The following is a 17,142-nucleotide window of genomic DNA, read 5'->3' as shown; positions in this document are numbered from 1 at the left end:
AACTGGAGTGGGTTGCCATTTTCCTTCTCGGGGGAATCTTCCCAACTCAGGGATCGAACCTGGGTCTCCTGCATTGCAGGCAAATTCTTTACTGTCTGAGCCACCAGGGAAGCGCCGGGAAAGGAGTTAACCACAGCTGTATTTTTCTGGAGGCTCTGCCATAATCAGACAAGGACCATTTAGGTAAGATTTCTTTCTGCTTCTGCTTTAGCTAAAACGTTTGCCTTTAAAATTATCTTAATTTTTTAGACTTTAGGGTTCTGAGTGGATCCCCCACAAGACATAAGACTCCTCATCATCATCACAAAAATTTTAAAGAAGGAAAATCTCCCGGGTCTTTTCTGTGAAAAGGATTGACATAGGCTGTATTTCTATGATGGACATAAGAGCTTCTGGAAGATTCAGTGAAATTCCTGGTGACAGACACACTGCTGCCTAGTACAAAGGCACTGTGGGTTTATCAATGTGGTGTCTGCACATGGTGAGATCATCATAGGCCTCCTTCCAAAAAACGCAAGTCCTGGCTTCTGTGCCCACAGTGAGGGCTGGTCTTTAACTTCATTAAGTCCCCAAGGTTCAACACCCATTACTTGCCTTCAGAAAACCATTGCACAATATTTCAAGACTTAAAGTGATATCAGTGTTCAAACTGTTTATGTATGGTTGCTTTTGCCTTTTACCCACCACAAGCAAGAAAGACAGGCTGGTTATATTTTCAGGTCACAAACTGATCTTATAATTAAAATCCTAATGTCCAAGGAAATGCTGTTATCTGGGAAAATATTTAGAAGAAAAGGAAAAATTCAATTCTAATTTTCAAGGCAGCATTTCATATTCTCTATTTCTTTGAATTAGTGGTATGGTTTAGTGCTCTTTGGTTGTCGAAGAACAAGTCTCTTGTTCATTAAAGTCATTTTCACACTTTTAGAAATTCTAGTTATTAAAATAGATAAGGATATCTCCATAAAAAACTGCAGTCTCGGGTCCCTCAATTCAAATTTCTCATCCAGAATTCAAAGTGTAGAAATTAAAGATAAATCTTAGAAGATGAAAAACATCATAAAAAGGCAGGTATTTGCAGTACAGACTCTCAAGATGAAATTCTAAAGGATGGGCAACATGGATTTGGGGCTTACTCACCTATAGGGCTACTAGAAATGAATAGCAATGAAAATAAAAACATAGCTAGAATGGTTCAGAGTTTGAACCCCTGAACCATTGACCATCCTACATACTTTTATATAGAATGAGCTTAGACATTGCTAATTAGTGGCTCAAATGCTAGTTCACCCAAACACAATCAAAACAACCTTTTGATACTAGGTAATGCTTTGTTAGAAGAGGGGGATTGTCTTGGGCAGGATGTTTAGCAGCAATCTTGACCCTGACCTAGATGCCAGGAGCAACCCTGGTCATGACAATCAAAAATATCTCCAGACACTGCTCCATGTCCCCTGGGAGGAAAAATCAGCACCAGTTAAGAAGCCAGTGCTTTACAGGTAATAGAGATCACCACCTTGACAGTCTTATCAGAGGCTCAGAGTTGGGAAAGAAGATTGAAAAGCATAGCTTTTTCAACATGTGTCTTTTTTTCTTTTTTTTTTAGTGAAAGTTGCTCAGTTACATCCGACTCTTTGTGACTCCATGGACTGTATAGTCCTTGGAATTCTCCAGGCCAGAATACTGAAGTGGGTAGCCTTTCCCTTCTCCAGGGATTGAACCCAGGTCTCCCACATTGCAGGGGGATTCTTTACCAACTGAACCACAAGGGAAGCCCCAACATGTGTCTTTCATTTTGAGTATGGGGAAGAACTGGTTAGGGCTGAGTGAGGACTATAATATAATCTTTAGGATGAGTGGACATAGAAAAGTGAACATTTTGAGGTGCATGTGTGCTAAGTCACTTCAGTCATGTCCAACTCTTTGCAACCCCATGGATTGCAGCTTACCAGGCTTCTCTCTCCATGGAATTTTCCAGGCAAGAATACTGGAGAGGGTTGCCATTTCCTCCTCCATGGGATCTTCCTGACCCAGGGATCGAACCCACGTCTCTTAAGTCTCCTTCATTGGAAAAGGGTTCTTTACCACTAGCATCACCTGGGAAACCTCATTTTAAGGGTTTTGAAAATGCCAAAATTGATGTAAAATTATCCTTGTTTTCTATAGATGAATTGAGGGCTTCCCTGGTGACTCAGCTGGTAAAAAAGTTCGCCTACAATATGGGAGACCTGAATTCAATCCCTGTGTTGGGAAGAGCCCCTGGAGAAGGGAAAAGCTACCCACTCTAGTATTCTGGCCTGGAGAATTCCATGGACTGTATAGTCCACGGGGTTGCAAAGAGTCGGACACAACTGAGAGACTTTCACTTTCATAGATGAATGGAAGGGTCTTTGAGGAGGTCTTTGGAATGAATGATAAAGTCACTTGCAATTGTCATCTTCCTGGGCTTTCTGGAACAGAAAAGTTATGCTGGTGAAGGCTGCAGAATAGAAAAGGCCTGTTAATGCAGAGTGTGGGGATGGAAATGATTTGGTTTTTGGTAGGTTTCTTCAGCCTCCCCCCTCGGGTTGCTACCTGCTTTTTTGTTTCCTATTATCACATTCACAAAGGTTAGTATAAGAGATGCCAAAGATGCAGCAATGAACCAGACTCTGGGTTACTCTTAGGGTTCCATCCTGGTTTCACCACATTATTTGTGACCTAGGCAAGCAACACACTCTTGTCAAAACTCAGCGTCTCCATCAATAAATATACTGAAGTCAGTAATAGTATCTCCTCATTAGATTGCGGTGGAGCTTGAATGAGATAATACTTGTCTGGAGCGCTGAACATAATATGCACTCAAAGGGTATGGACCAATTATGCAAAACTGTGAAAAAAAAAATGTCCTAGCAACAGTGTACCTATGATCAGACCATCATAGTTTTTAGGACCCACTGCATTCTCTTTCTCATAAGGTCTAAGAAAAGACTGGGTTGGAAAAGAAACAGAAATGCTCTCTCTGCACCCTAGAAGCATCGTGGAGAGAGAGAGTGGCTACCTGTTCTAAGTTCCTTCACTCATGTTCTTAATGGAGCTTGATCTTCGATTACCACTAACATACGACAGGTGACTTAGGCTATAGTTTGGTTAATGTCACTGCTGTGAAAGTCGGTGAACAGTATGAGCATCATGGCACTAGCCTGGGGTAGGTTATAAAGCTACTTTCCTGAAACTTATCCAGTGTAATGTTCATCTATTTTCCATGGGATGTTTTAAAAACAATACCTTGCTTTAATAGTCAAGACCTTGAACCCATTACACTGTGGAATTATGCTTTTTGCTCTCTCCTAATTTTAATAACAGGTCATATTTTATAGGTGCTGATTTAGGCACTTATAATTTTCTCATTTAATCATCACTTTATAAGGTAAATATTGTAATGAGAAATCTGATATGCATAGAGTCAAAGCAACTTGCTGCAGAGACCTGGCTGATACATGAGTAGTAGCTGGTCCGCTCCAAAGTTGATGGTTCTCTACTACAGCATGGTACATGCTATTTTTATTATGTGCCTATTTCACAAAATAGGAGCAAACAAAAAAGCCCAAGGATAAGACATCAAACACATCCTCGCCATGGTGTTACAAAACTTGGTTCCATGTATAGTGTTTCACCAGGTGAATTATTTTCTGAAATATTGTCAAAGACTAGACAATCTTGCAAACTGGTAGATCTAATCTGATCACAGAGTGATTGAAATAACTAAACACTAATCTCAGGGGACCACAGCCATTGATGGGATTAGGAGGGGAAAAAAAAAACAAAACAAAACCTCTACACACATCCAGTCCTCCAAAGCACTTTGAGGACTGCATACATCTGGCAAAGAAGTATTTCAACAGCAAAGATTATCAACAAAATGGCAGCAGGCTAAGGGAATTTCTTGGGATAGCACTGTGACTGGGGAATAAAATGCCTTCAAGAAAAAATGTCAAAGGTTTTCTGGGATAGTGTCCTTTTTTATGGTGATGTGGTATTATTGTTTTCAGAAAGGGTGATTCATTAACTAGCTAACTGAATGCAACTTGAGTTATGAATTCTGTACATTTTTTTTAAACATGGATCAGAATTCTTCATTCTCTAACACAATGTTGCAAATCAGCTATACTTTAATTTTAAAAATTAAATTAGAAAAAAGAAGTCTTTAGTTTTATCTCAGCTCTGCTTAGTGTTAGCTGTGCATTTCTGAGTAAGTCAACTGATTTCTCTGGGCCTCAATTTTCTCCTCTATAAGAAAGAGGAATCCATAAGGTCCCTTCCTGCTTCAGTCAAAAAGATGTTATTAACTGACTACTGCCCTCTACAGGCAACTAGCTCCTCAGCTTGAGAATTCGTAAAGGGGATGTTGGGAAAATTCTCTGGGTACATTTCAAGTTGTGACAGTGTTCCACAGAATATCTTGTTATTCAATGAACCATGGGTATGAAGCAATTAAAATGTTAGATTTTGTCTAGACTTCATTTAACAGATAAGGAATGATAAGGAACGTGAGGACTCCCATGGCTGTGAAGGTTTCCAGTTCCCCTGGAGTAAGGCTGGGCTTGAATACAAGTGTCTTCATAATCAGTTCAATAACATCCAATAAATGACCTCTCCAGTCTCTTGCGGTTGTCTTCAAAATATGCTTCCCTTCCTTTGTTGGACAGCATTGGAACTCAGCATTTTCTAAATTTTCTATGAACTTACTACCTTTAGGAGTTGATGAACTGTGGATTTTTCCATTAGAGCAGGAGATGGTTGTTTCAGCATCGCCTGGTAATTATGTGAGCACCACATTGTCAGGTTGCTTTCTTGCAGCCGTCCCTGCTTCTGATGGGGAGGCCATTTACCTATATCGCCAGTAGAAAATTATACATGCTCAATATCTGATTGATTCCCTTTCAGTTCAAGGACTGCTAAAAATTTTAACTTTTCACGCAGAGACCTACTAGGAAGTTGGGACTCTATTCATTTCCAAGGTGAAGGACACAGAAAAAAAAAATGTCCTGGACAGCTTCCAGCTTCCATCTGAGCCTCCTTGAAATCTCTTAAAAATTCATTCATGTTTTAATTTTTATTATTGCAAAAGTTACAGTGTACCTTGCAGAAAGTTATAAAATCAGATTTTTTAAAAATAGGAAAATGCCCCATATTCCTACCACTGTTAATACACCTGTATGTAGATTCTGAAAGCTTTTCCCATGCGTATATAAATATACATTTATATATTTTTTACCAAATGAAATCACGTTGTTCATAACCTGCTTTCTTCAGTTAATGATCTCCATCTTTCTTTGTCAATAAATTGTTTTCTTACCTAAACCCTAGTTTGTATTCAAATTTCCCCTTCTTGTCCCCAAAATGTCCTTTACAGTGTTTTTATCCAAACCAGACTCAAACCTAGGACTCTGCATTGCACCTATTTATTCTGTCCCTGAAACATCTTTAATCTAGTGTCTTTATTATTATTTTATTTTTCATCAAACTCCTAGTTGAAGAGAACAGGGAAGGTTGAAGTTTTGTATGTTTTCCTTTTTTGTCTTTCATATTTTATTCTGTACATAAACCAGATTTTTAGGAAAGTGCCCAACTTTCTGCTTTATCTTCACCTGAAGCAATACTGCCTTAATGGTAGAACAGATGGTCAACTGCTTAAAAATAAAGTCTAAGATGAAATCTGTAAACCTGATCAAACATCTCTATTTTTCCTTTCTCTCTCCCACCCTAGCACCTAGAACAAAGGGAAATGAATCAAAATGATGTCAGCTCCCATGGTTTTTTTTTACTACTACTAATTTTATTTCTGAAAACAAGTATTTTTCGAAAGGAAACACACACACATACACACAAAACCAGAAAAACTTTCTTTGAGCACCTCTTAAGTGCAGGCAGAGAGGAGCCCCTGTGGGGCTCAAAGCCTAAGACAGATGCAGCAATGACTAGGACTCCCTGCATAAGAACGTGACACTAGGAAAGAAGGATACGCTCTTTGGGACACGGCTAAGAGAAGGGACCTGGGGCAAGTTTGCGCTGTTTGACTTGGGATCAGACTGCGGGACGGGGTGTATGAAGCAGCAGGGATGTCACCAGAACTCTCTTTTCTCTTTTGTAGAGTCTCCATATAGAAAAGCACGAAGAATCAAAAGTGTGAAATGATCTGGAACAGGGAAAGTCTAGACAAGAGGGGTCCAGTGGAGAGGTTGTCCACTTGAGTGCTACTGAGGTTGAAGAGGATTCGAAGGGAAGGGAAGGAGAGACAGGGGTGAGGAAACTTCCAAGGCGAAATCAGCAGGCCTGAAAGGTGATGTGAGGTTGGCAGTAAGGAAGAGAGAGGGCTAGAGGGTGATGCTGAGGTTTCAAGCCAGACTTGGAGAAGGGTGAAACGTGGAGCTCCCTGAAATCCCAAGGAAACACCGTTTAAAAAGGAAAGGACTGGTAAAGTCCCGGTGGTAAAGACTCTGTGCTTCCAAAGCAAGGGGCACAGGCTCCATCCCTGATAGGGGAACTAAGATCCCAGGAGGCTGGGATGAATCGGGAGATTGGATTTGACATAAATACACAACCATGTACAAAATAGCTAGCTAGAAGGAAAGTAGTTGCTGATGGACAGGGAAGCCTGGCATACTGCAGGCCATGGGGTTGCAAAGAGTCACGACTGAGCGACAGAACTGAACTGAGAGGGAAACTGCTGTATAGCGCAGGGAGCTCAGCTTGGTGTTCTGTGATGGCCCAGAAAGGCAGGATGGTTTCAAGGGAGGTCCAAAGGGAGGGAACACATGTACACATGTAGCTGATTCGCTTCACTGTACAGCAGAAGCCAACACAGCGTTGCAAAGCAATTATACCCCAGTTAGAGAGGGAACGGAGAAGGCAATGGCACCCCACTCCAGTACTCTTGCCTGGAAAATCCCATGGACGGAGGAGCCTGGAAGGCTGCAGTCCATGGGGTCTCTGAGGGTCGGACACGACTGAGCCACCTCACTTTCAAACCCACTCCAGTGTTCTTGCCTGGAGAATCCCAGGGACGGGGGAGCCTGGTAGGCTGCTGTCTATGGGGTTGCACAGAGTTGGACACGACTGAAGTGACTTAGCAGTAGAGAGGGAAAGGAAAGGACGAAGGTGCTAGCACCCTGACCCTATGGAAGTGTCCAGCAAGGAGTGTGAGACAAAGGATTAGGAACTGAGGAAAGGGGGCTAGGGCTGGAGAGGCGACTTTTTCTAAAGGAGGAGGGGGTCTTCTGATGTCAGAGTGGCATTTCAGTCATCTTGGCTGCTCCAGCCAGTCTGTCTTCCCTGGAATCCCAGCTCTTTCACTTAGTACCTGTGTGAGCTCGGGCTTGTCACTTAAGCTCTCTGAGCCTCAATTTCTTTCTTTTTTAAAATTAATTAATTTATTTTAATTGGAGGCCCCACAATATTGTGGTGGCCTCTGCCATACACTGACATGAATCAGCCACGGCCATACACGTGTCCCCCCGTCCGGAACCCTCCTCCCACATCCCTCCCCATGTCAGGCCCTTTGAAAAGCTATCAGTTCAGTTCAGTTCAGTTCAGTGGCTCAGTCAGGTCCAGCTCTTTGAGACCCCATGAATCGCAGCACGCCAGGCCTCCCTGTGTGGTAAACAAAATCGTCATGACCCTGTTCCTCATGGAGTATATAGTCTAATGGGAGAGTTAGATTTGAGGTTAATCATTAACATTAAATGATGACAAATACGCATGCTGAGAAGGAAAAGTATAGAGTACAAGGTGTGAGAGATGGCTCAGGGGAAAAGGGGGCCTGGTTCAGTATGTTAGGGCAGCTTTCGTCTGAGGAATGACATTTAAATCATAGGGAAGGGGAGATCAAGGGAAGCCTCTTTCAGGCACTGGAAATGGCATTTGCAAAGGAACTAAGATTTAGGAGTAGTGCCTAGCACCGCTGGGATGAAGAGAGGAAGAGGGAAGGTGGAATGAGATAAAGCTGGAAAGGTAGACAGAAGCATGCCCATTCACCCACTCACACGGCATGTGAGTCATTTAGGGACATAATTATACGGGCAAGAGGGATCAATGGAGAGCTCGAAGTAGGAGAGATACAGAGTCAGATTTTAGGTTTTATTAAGATCTTGTGGACCATTGTGTAGAGAGCAGATTGAAGATACCAGAAGGGATACAAGGAACCAGTTAGAATGCCACTGTGATTGTCCAGAAATGATGGTTTGGCTTAGGGTGATGGTTGGACTAAAGTGAAGTAGGCTGATTTTAGAGATATTAATATTTAGCTAATTAGGCAGTGCAATAACAGAGACTGAAGGACTAATTGGACGGGGAGGGTGTGTATGTGAGAGGAGGGGAGGCAGTAAAAATAACAGAACTGTTTCTATGTAAGTGACTGCAGCCCAATTCAAAGTGGCTTAAGCCTGGCAGGAAATTGATGGGTTCAAGTTCAGGAAAAGCCCGGGAGTAGCTCAGGGGCTTCAGGCATGGCTGGATCCGGGAGTTCAGATGCCGTCTCTCAGAGCAGGTCTCTTTCCACTGCTTTGCCTGCTGCTTCGGCATCCCCTCCTCGCTGGAAAGCTCTTTCTACATGCTGGCAAAAGAGCAGCTAGAAGCTGCAGGTTCACATCCTCACAGAGCAGCAACCCCAACAGAAGAGAACTTCTCATCATTTTCAGGAAATACCCTAGAACTGAGTTTCATTGACTAGTCTTGGGTATCCCTGGAGCTGAAGGGCAGAATTTGTCCCACTGAAGCAAATAGACCCAGAGTAGGAAAGGAAATTTAAGGAGCTCTTATCAGTACACTGGTGAATGAAAGCTAAGCAGGCAAGAATACCAGTACTTACCACAGTTAACAACTAGGATATTTACAGGCACAACTGAGTGAATGGTAGGGTCATTTGCTGGAGGAAGGGTACAATGTCAAGAAGAATGATCACAAGCTCAAGTTTGCACCATGTTCTTTTGAGGGGGGTGGCTATTAAACTTATATATGCAGATATCATGTAGGCAGATGGATACATGGGTCTGAAGATCAGCAGAAAGTTCTTGGCAGCAGGTCAAGGTTTGGAAGTTATTAGCGTACAGGGTATGGATGAGATCATCTGAGGAGTATGTCAAGTGAGAAGAAATTTAATGCTGAGTAGAAGAAGAGGAGGCAGCTACAGAGCAGGGTGAAAAAGAAGGGATGGTCAGCCAATTAAAAGAAAACCTAGTGGGAATGGTTCCGTAAAGTTCAGAATGTTTCCTGAAGGTAAGTGTGGAGTGTCTAACTGTGTGTCATGCTTCCGAGAGATAAGATCAGATGAGGAATTGTCCACTGAATGTAGCAATCTGGAGATTGTTGGTGAGTTTAGTTAGTGGACCAGGTTTAGATAGAATTATGGGGAAGGAAGCAGGTTTGGTAAGAGCATAAGGACTGAATAAGAGTTTAAAATTTGATAAAGGTGAGAAGTTTACCATGAATGGGTGGGAAAGTGACAAAATAATGGCTAGAGTAAGAGGTGGAGGTCTAATGAAGGATTTTTGTTGTGTCTTATTTTTTGATAGAGACGTGAACTTATTGAGGAAGACTGTTAGACAAACACAAGATAAATGATAGAGGAACATGGGATCCAGAGCCCTGTGGATGAAGAGAGAGACCTTATGATAGAGCAGGACCTCCTCCTCCACTGTGACTGGAATGGGGAAAAAAGGAAATAAACACTGATGCAGGAGCATGGCCCCCCTCCCACCTCCCTCCCCATAACATCTCTCTGGGTCATCCCCATGCACCAGCCCCAAGCATGCTGTATCCTGCATCAGACAAAGACTGGCGATTCAATTCTTACATGATAGTATACATGTTAGAATGCCATTCTCCCAAATCATCCCACCCTCTCCCTCCCTCTGAGTCCAAAAGTCCGTTATACACATCTGTGTCTCTTTCCCTGTCTTGCATACAGGGTCGTCATTGCCATCTTCCTAAATTCCATATATATGTGTTAGTATACTGTATTGGTGTTTTTCTTTCTGGCTTACTTCACTCTGTATAATCGGCTCCAGTTTCATCCATCTCATCAGAACTGATTCAAATGAATTCTTTTTTACGGCTGAGTAATACTCCATTGTGTATATGTACCACAGGTTTCTTATCCATTCATCTGCTGATGGACATTTCGTATAAAGTTTTCTATTGTCTCTGGAATGGGAAGTCATCTCCTTTAAGTGAGGAAGGGGTGTGAGGTGGGAAGAGAGTAGAAAGACTTGAAACAGGGTTTAGGAAAACTGGAGCTAGAGCAGGATCTCAGAGCAGAACCTGAACTTGCCTTCACCTGGCCAGTTGGTGATTCCTTCCAGCAGTTCTCAGCAGGTCAAGTGCTGGACCTGAGGGGATGTACAGTTGGCCAACGGATGTGATGAAGGATCTCTCAGTTAAAAGGAGTTGATAGTAGAATAAAATCCCATCATAGCATTATGCACAGTGTAAAATGAAGAGCCTTTTTATGCCCAGGTTAGAGACTGGGGGCACATGGAGAAAAGAATGTCTATGGAGTTCACATTATCACAGGATAGGTTCTCATTCTCATGAGGCTTCACTGAGTGTACCAGAGAATAAATGAAGGGATGAGCCGTGAAACCTGTGTTGGGTGGGAAGGGGGTGGGGAGAGGAAGTCACTGAAAACAGGGGTTGAGCAGAGGACTGACCGCCAGCAACACAGGCTCAGCCTTAGGGAGAGGCAGCCTTGCGCCGCAAAAGCGCACGGAAGTGGGTGCGGGAAGGCCTCAGCTCTACCACAGGTGAGTCACATGGACTTGTCTCTGCTTCAGATCCCCAATTTAAAAATTGGGGACAATGGCATCTCTCCGGTTCTCACTGAGCTGTTGTCAGCAACCAGCTGAAGTGCTATTAACGTGTGAGCTATATTAGAAAACAGCCCCAAAGGTCTGTTTTTTCCATTGTGCACAGAGGGGTGTGTGGAAAGAGAGGTGGTTACCCAAGAACTCACCACCAACTAGCGGTGGCCTCACATGTGTGCTGTGCTTAGGTTAGGAGAGGAAAAACAAACTTTGCCTGCTCTGTCTTGAACTGTTGCTATTTACTAACAAGTTGTTCTTGAGCAGTGCTGCGGTTCTATTTTAATTTTTTAATTGTTTGTTTTTATTCCATAACACTGTAGCCTTCCTGGATCATCCACACACATTAGAACATTAGATCAGGGCACAGTGCCTGAGGACTGATGCTTCAGAGTGACACCCTAGAGGAGGTTACCCAGTCTCTCCCCAACAAGAGGCACAATATTTTTAACACTTTAGTCTCATTTTTCTCTCTTCATTTTCTTTTTCCCATTAATCTCCTGCTCTGGGAAAAAAAAAAAAAAAATCCTTTTTTTTCCTGCCGTTGTCTCTACGGAATCACTACACATCCAGGACGATCAAGCCAAAAACGTGGGAGTCATTTTTGATTGCTGCCTTTCTCTGATCTTCAGTCTACTGACAGGTTTGAGTGATTCTAATTTCAAGAAACACCCACTTTTCTTTGCCACCATTGCTGCAGTCCAGCAACCATCGTTTCTCCCAGGGACAACTGCAATGACCTCTCACCCAGTCTCCCTACTTTGTGTTTGCCTACTTCGCTCAGTCTACCCTAGCCCTCTTCTGAATCCTTGAACTTGTTGAGCTTGTTTTAGCCTCCATTCCTTCGCCACAGCTGTTCTCTTGCCTTGGAATGCTGTTCTCCCTGATCCTCACGTGGCTGGTTCTTTCTTGTTATTCAGATCTCAGATTGCCACCTCTCCAGAGAGTCCTTCCCTGCCCACCCAGCCCAAAGTAGCATAAATCATTTCCTCTGTCTCACAGTAACATATCCACCATTTTCCTTCTCCTCTCTTGTTTATTACTGTTTTCCTTTTTCATTCTTAAAAAGATATTTTTCATCTGTTTCTTAACTTAGCCTATGGTTTATAAAAACAATCACTGGTTAAATTAGTGGAGAACATTCCCTTGAGGGTCAGATAGATTCCTCCTTCTTCTCTTTTTTCCTCTCTTCATCCTTCCTTCCCCTCTTGCCTTCCCAGCTTCCCTTCCCTCACATCATTAACTCTCCCTTCCTCCCTTCCTTTACATCATTAACTCATAGGCTCCCAAGATATATCAGAGTCATATTTCTAACATAAAAGCAGCTATGGTACGAAGACTCGGGCTAAATACTATTTTCCTCCTATTTATTTGTTCCTGAGCATCAGTTTTCTTATATTTGAAGTAGAAATAAAAAGTATTATTTCACAGGTTGTAGTTGACTGAGATGAGGAGTGTTTCAGTTATATACTGCCTCAATAATGCTGTGTAACAAATTACCTCAAATCTTATTGGCTTAAAACAGCCATTAAAAAAAAAATCATTTCTCTATGAATCATAGAGAAGTTTTGCTGATCTGGCCAGCTGTCCACTTATCTGGGGCTGGCTGGCCTGGGCTGCGTTTCAGCTGGGGTAGCTCATCTCTGTTCCATAGGGTCTCCTATCTGCCAGCCAGTTAGTCTAGACTTGTACTTCTGGTGGTAGCAGGGTTCCAAGAGAGAAATCAGAAATCACATTTCAAGTTTCTGCTTGCATCAAGTTTGCTAATGTTCCATTGTCCAAACAAGTTATATGGAAAAGCTCAATGTCAAAGGGCATGCCTATAGGGAGGTATGAAAATCCCATGGCTAATAATGCAATTTATTCATCACAATGAGATCAAATCATGATAACATAGAGCCTCCTCCTCTGGAAAGACTTCCCTGATTTCTCTCAGCAGGCTTGCACACTCTTTCCGATTTGCTTCTGGTGTAGAAATTACTCATGAATATGTATTGAATCTCTAACATTCTCTAGAGTCTAGGTGCTGGGCTGCTACAAAGCTAACAGGGAATGTAATGAAGTTCACTGCACTACTGTGGTGAAGGACAGAGAGAGTAAATAAACACATGAAAATACACATAATTCCACATACTGATATGTGCTTTAGAAGTATTGTTTTGTAGCTTTATGAGCACGTCTGTCTCTCCCACTATGCTGGGATCTCACTGAGGGCAGGGACCACCAAGTCTTTTCATCTTTGCATCCCCAGTCCCTAGCATGCTGCCTGATCCAAGAGGCGCTCAATAAATAATGCTCAATAAACAATGAAACTGCAAGTGGGCAAGAGAGCCCTGCAGAAGGAATTGCCCACAGAAGGCATGATGATGGAAGGGTGGAGCCAAGAACCCTGCCGTGGCAGAGCTATTCATTCTCAGGCTCTTTTTTTTGTTTGTTTGACTCATGTATTCCCATGAGAAGATACAAGGACTCACTGTTTGCCCTGAGACTCTTCTCTCTAGTTAAGTCTCCATAGGGACCCTCCTGACACAGATGTTTATCACTCAGTGATTCTGACATATAGCTCAGGCAGCATTTGCCTAGTTTTTCTTTTCCTCTAATGCAAAGGAGCTTTTGCTCCCTACTTCTCAGCTCTTGTATGTGTCATCACAGATGGCTGTGGTGTCAAAGTCAGATAGGACAAGGGACATGGGACTTGGGTGCCTGCATATTCCTTTTGAGACTGTGAAGGCAAAAGTCAATCACTTTGAGTAGTAAGATTCCACATTATTCTACCTCTCCTTGTGAACGAAAAAGAGATTATTAATTATAAGAGTTCCTCTTCAACTGGCTTGGTTCTATGTGCCCTCTATTTATATGTTATTCTGAAACTCTTTTCAAAGATTATATGCTTATTTGGAGACATAGGTTGGCTTAAAAAGGACTGATGTGGCTACTTGACAGGTTTTAAACCACTCAGCCGTTGAAATCCCTCCTTCCTTTCGGGGTGTCCTCAAAGCATGCATCTTGGCAGAAGTCCCCCATTCTAGAAACTGAGGAGGCCAGTCTAACTTTCTTTCTGTTCACTGGCAGGGGTGGTGTGTACATGAGACCAAGTTCAGTCAGGTGCTACCACCTGGGGCAGTGGAGTACTGCTCCCTCAGTGATCAAGGCAGGAGAGGTGATAGCACAAGCATGAAACTGAGTTCTGTAACTAGTATTCAGTGGGGTTATCTGTTTGGGGTTGAACTGTGTCCGAGTTGTGTCCCCCCAAATTCTCATGTTGTTGTTAAGCTGCTCAGTCATGTCCAGCTCTTTGGGACCCCATGGACTGCAACACGCCAGGTTTCCCTGTCCTTTACCAGCTCTCAGAGTTTTCTCAAACTCATGTCCATTGAGTCAGTGATGCCATCCAACCAAATTCTTATGATGAATACCTAATCTCCAGTATCTCAGAATGTGACCTTGTTTGGAGATAGGGTCTTTGCAGAGGTCATCAGTTAGGGTGGGTATTAATCCAAAATGACTGATGTTCTTATAAAAAGTAGCAATTTGGACCCAGGGACATGAGTAGAAGGAAGACAATGTGAAGAGAAATACAGGGAGAATGCCATGTGAACATGAAGACAGCCACCTATAAGCCAGAAAGCGGCCTGGAACAGATCCTTCCCTTACTGCCCTCAGAAGGAACCAGCCCTGATGACACTTGAGTCTTGGCCTTCTGATCTCTAGAACAACACAAAACAATGGATTTCTGCTGTTTAAGCCACACAGCCTGTGGTTCTTAGTCATGGTAGCTTCAGGAAACCAATAAACCAACCTCACCAGAAAATTCCTGTAGCGTGGCTTTGGCTCTGGTCCTAGCCTCTTTAGATTCTTTGTTCTCTATCTCCCAGGCCTTTCTGAAGCAATTAAATATGTTTTCAAGAACATTTTTAAAATTAAAACTCAGCCAAAGTTTGTTGTTTCCAACTATTAATAAGAAACCCAACTAATACAAATACAAAGTACTATAGAGTATCCCCTTTATAAGGGATTCTGAGTTCATATTTCTTCCTCTCTCAGTGAACTAGTTCCTGCTTCGGAGCTTCCTGGTCCAGCCAAGCCTTTGTGGGACTGACATATCTACCCTTCCGTTGTGGTCAGTGAGCTTTTTAACTGATCTATCCCGACTCTTGGAGGAATGTGGGGATTCCCAAGTGGTACAGTGGTAAATAGCCCACCTGCCAATGCAGGAGACATAAGAGTCGTGGGTTTGAACCCTGGTTGGGAAGATCCCCTGGTGAAGGGATACCCACTCCAGTATTCTTGCCTGGAGAATCCCATGGACAGAGGAGCCTGGTGGGCTACATCTCCATAGGGTCACAAACAGCTGGACACAACTGAAGTCACTCAGCATGCATGCATCCCTTCTCCTACTCTTCCCTTCTTCCTGATAATACAAGTGCGCCTTTCTTATGTGACTCATCTGAAGATTGGCTGATTTATTGACCCTCTTTATTTAAAACAGCCAGGATCAGAATGCTATTCAAGTCATACTACAGGGGGGAAGATGTATTCTTGGAAACATGGCATATTCTGTAATATCAATAGGCTAACCCTGCTGCAACGCCTCGAAGGTACACCCCAATTTTATTCCTGCTCTAGAGTGTGTTATGAGTAAGTATTCCGTTGCCTTTACTTTGGGTTTAGTCACATTAACACCATAACTTGAACTCTTGGGTTGCTAATACATTTTGATACAACATCCAGATTAAATCTACAGTAATAGTGCTACATCCCTTATAAATATATGACACTGAGGCTATGTAACCAGTGATTGGGTGAAACTGTCTTTTCAAAGGTTTGCACAGGGTCAAAATGCTGGTGAGTTGAACAACTGTTTTCTTGGTTCCTCTTATATTTCACAGTTCAAAAGACAGAGGAGGAAAAAAAGTCCCTCTAATAGAAGTATATTATTCAGCCAAGGCACTCTTATTTCAAGTTCAAAGCAGAGAAGAGGGAAAGAGGAAAAAGCCAACAGGGTATATTGCCAGCTTTTGCCCCTATTTCCATTTCTCAAAAAAGCAGCAGAGGATTCACTTCTGTTCGGGAAGAACCATATGCTGGATATAATGCTGACTACTTCACAAATATCTAATTTAATTCTTGCAACAACCCTCCACATTCACTACACTCATTGTCATTGTCATTTTATAGATTAGCAAATATGCTTTTGGGCTTCCCAGGTGGCTCAGTGGTAAAAACTCTGCCTGACAATGCAGGACCCTCAGGAGATGCGGGTTTGATTCCGGGGCCGGGTAGATGCCCTGGAGGAGAAAATGGCAAACCATTCCAGTATTCTTGCCAGGATAATCCCACATATAGTGGAGCTTGGCAGGCTACAGGAGTAGCAAAGAGCCGGACCTGATTGAGTAACTGAGCATACAGGCACACAAATATGTTTTCACATTGATGAATGGCCAAATCAGTATCACACATTACTCGAAAGGATGTTCTTCCCTCCTTTCTTTCCAAGGATGTTCTTTCTACCCCACAGGGAAAGGAGGACATGTTTTCACGTCCCCTAAGAAAAGGAAAACTCCAGGAGTTGGTGATGGACAGGGAGGCCTGGCGTGCTGCGATTCATGGGGTCGCAAAGAGTCAGACACGACTGAGCGACTGAACTGAACTGAACTGAAGAAAGCCCAGAAGTCATAGTGGTCCCTTTGCTCCAACAGAGTAGCTGGGAATAAATAGGACAGAAAGGTCCAGTTGCTCCTCTGAGAAGTCAATAATGCTGATAACGCTATCACCTCTCATTATTCTCTTCTTTCAAGCTCATTCCTCACAACACGGGTAGACCCATATCTCAGGGGTGCTGCCTGTTAACATCTAGGATTTGATTTGTTGTATCCATTTTTAGTGTCCAGAAATTTTGTTTCTTTCTTTTCTACTCTTTTTTCTCTCTGAGTCTTTTGTAGTTTATAGTGGAGAATTTGGTGTATATTCTATCATTATTGATGGCTATGACCCCTTGCTCTCCCTGGAGAAAAAAGACAGTATGATGGCACATAACGTAAAGTTATTTTCTTCCTTTCACCTTTATGCCCTCCTGCTAACAATGATCTAATGGAGTGATCTTGGACAAGTCAGTTAACCTCTTGAAATTTTGGTGATTCCATTATAGAGTAGAGATGAAGGTGCCTTGTGTATCTGAAGAAATGGACATGACCTAAAGAATCTCTTGAGCCTCTGCCTTTTCTACATCAGAAACTAGGACTCATAACAAGTACACTTTCTCTCTATGACATAAATAATGAATTGCTACTCCAACTACATGTCT

The sequence above is a fragment of the Capra hircus genome, chromosome 20 (assembly GCF_001704415.2).
Source record: "Capra hircus breed San Clemente chromosome 20, ASM170441v1, whole genome shotgun sequence".
NCBI classification, from domain to species: Eukaryota; Metazoa; Chordata; class Mammalia; order Artiodactyla; family Bovidae; genus Capra; species Capra hircus.
Note: the sequence above shows the minus strand (reverse complement) of the source record.